The sequence below is a fragment of the Otolemur garnettii genome, unplaced genomic scaffold (genome assembly GCF_000181295.1).
Source record: "Otolemur garnettii isolate 467f Iridium unplaced genomic scaffold, OtoGar3 scaffold00201, whole genome shotgun sequence".
Classification (NCBI taxonomy): domain Eukaryota; kingdom Metazoa; phylum Chordata; class Mammalia; order Primates; family Galagidae; genus Otolemur; species Otolemur garnettii.
In genome coordinates, this window is record NW_003852596.1 from 45,834 (window position 1) to 48,644 (window position 2,811).

At 38.7% G+C, this 2,811-nt stretch overlaps 1 protein-coding gene across 1 annotated transcript in view; it reads left to right on the forward strand.

Annotated features, from left to right (window-relative positions):
- ALG13 (ALG13, UDP-N-acetylglucosaminyltransferase subunit) overlaps nt 1-2,811 on the forward strand; it is a 101,641-nt gene that overhangs the window by 14,253 nt on the left and 84,577 nt on the right.

Here is a 2,811-nt window from a genome sequence, read left to right on the forward strand (position 1 = left end):
TTAGCCGCTTGAGCCACAGGCGCTGAGCCAACTTAATGGTCCTTAATGAGAAAATGGTATTCAAAATTCTGGCTGAAATATTTAATGAAGTTAAAATTTGTTTTCATTATATGACAGAGCTTTAGGTTCTTGAAATCAGTGAATAACTGGAATTTCATTTAGCAGTTTTCCTTTTTAGAAATTCTCACTATGTCACACTCAGTAGAGTGCTGGGGCATCACTGCTCACAGCAACGTCAAAATCTTGGGTTTAAACACTTCTCTTGCCTCAGCCTCCCAAATAGCTTGGGACTATAGGTGTCTGCCACAATGCCCAGCTATTTTTGTTGTTGTTGTAGTTGTCGTTGTTTGGCAGGCCCACGCCCGGGCCTGGTTTGAACCTGCCAGTCCTGGTACATGTGGCTGGCACCCTAGCCACTGAGCTACAAGCACCAAGCCTATTTAGCAGTTTTCTATTAGAGGTGTTTAAATTTCTAGGGATAAGGAAGTAAAAACTTAATATTAGGAAATTCACATTGTGGATAAGTTCAGAGTAGACATTTAATAGTAGGAAGTTTAGGGTATTGGAATAGATAAAAGTGTTGTGTAATATGGGATGACCTTGGGAATTAAGGATTTTAAGTGACTGCAGGCTTATAATTTGGGAAGGGAGGAACTGGAAGGATTTGCGTCTAAGACAGTACAACAGATGAATCTGATACACAGTTCTGGAACATTTAAAGGTAGTCATTATCTCAAAGTACTATCTAGTGTCTAAGACACCTTTGAGCTCTACTTTGTACACTTTTAACAGTAGGTCATATATAAGCATAAAGAATAACATAAAAAGATTTACCACTTTGATACGTTGAAGGAGAGATTTCAAAGACTAAAGTCACAGCTGACTCAGTAATGTAGATAATTTTCTTGGGTCTTTATTATGACATAAATACTTAATCCTTCTGATTTGTTCATAATGTGAACTTTGTAGAGATGACAGATCTGCATATAGTTTGAGAAATGGGGTATATGGACATATTTGAAATTGATTTTTGGGAAAGATTTGGAAAAGGTCAGCCATGTGATGATCAATCTGCTGTACAACTAGTACCTATTTTTATGGACGTGTGGGGAATGAGAAATAATTTCAGTTAACAATTGCTGAGAGTTCAGCATTTGTCAAATACTGTTCAGAACATTTAACACAGAGAAACTTTAATCTTAATAGTAACTGTGAAATAGTTATTGTCCCACTTTGCAAATGAGGAAACTGAGCTTAGGACAGATGTGAAAAATGAGGTTTTTTTACTTTTTGTTTTTGAGACAGTTTCACCATGTTGTCCTCGGTAGAGTGCTGTGGTGTCACAGCTCACAGCAACCTCAAACTCTTGGGCTTAAGTGATTCTCTTGCCTCAGCTTCCTGATTCGCTAGGACTACAGGCACCCGCCACAATGCCCGGCTATTTTTTGGTTTCAGTTGTTTAGCAGGCCCAGGCTGGGCTCAAACCTGCCACCCTCAGTGTACATGGCTGGTGCCCTACTCACTGAACTACGGGTGCCCCCAAAAATGAGTTTTATGCTTATTTAAGGGTCCAATGATGGTATGGAATTGTAATTGGAACATCGAATTCCAGTATATTTCCATCATTTATGCTGTTTGTAGGACTCATAAATTTGAACTCAGGATTATCCCAAGATATTCAGATGGCATGCTAGCCATAGATGTATATAACCTTTTGAGTTTTCATATTGCTACTAAAAAGTCACACTAATTGTTCTGCATAGAATCCATGTGTGGAAATTCTTTCAGTTGGTTTACTTGGCTGCAAGTTACTTACCGGTCTTTTTTTCCTTTAAATTTTAGTGTTTTGAGGTTCTCCTTTTAGTCCTTTCTCCTTTATATATATTTTTTCTTGATATTTCCATCACTCTCAGAGCTATTGCTGTTGACTCCCTTATCTTTATGTCGCAACTCTGTTTTGAACTCCCGAATGGCATTTCCAGTTGCCTGTTGGTCATGTCTGTTAAGCACTTCAAACTCCATGTCAAACTAAAGTCATATTTCTATTCATCCTTCTGAGATCCTTATCTCTATTAACGATGTCCCCATTTAGTCAGTCTTTCAGGCTATAACTCTAACTCCTTATGTCTAATAGGTTACTCACCAAGTACTCAGCTTTATTTCCTGATTATCTCAAGCCCGATCATTCATTCAGTTGGTCTTTCTTTCTTTTCTTTCTTTCTTTCTTTTTTTTTTTTTGAGACAGGCTCTCTTTGTTGCCCTGGGTAGAGTGCTGTTGTGTCACAGCTCACAGGAACCTCCAACTCTTGGGCTTAAGCGATTCTCTTGCTTCAGCCTCCCAAGTGGCTGGGACTACAGGTGCCAGGCTATTTTTCTGTTGTAGTTGTCATTGTTGTTTAGCAGGGCTGGGTTTGAACCCTCCAGCCCCCATGTATGTGGCTGGCACCCTAACCACTGAGCAATGGGCGCTGAGCCATTCATTCAATCTTTTGTTATAAATGCGTAATGATAGTCTATAATTTGTATCAGCAGGACTCAAAGACAGTCTGTTTGGGGAGGAATTATGTCTTGTGCATTCTTGAGTTTGCCACCAGAAACACAGTAGGCTTTTCATAAAGAAAACACTGTCATTCTGCACACATTTATTTCATACTGACTTTGATTTGACTTCGGAGTAATTAGTATGACTCTTATTCACAAGAAAGATGTGACCATCCTATTGTATGGTCAGTTTTTAGGATCAAGCATTTTCGGGAATGGCATCCCAAATATAATTGCTGATCCATACAGTATCTTTTTTTTTTTTTTTTT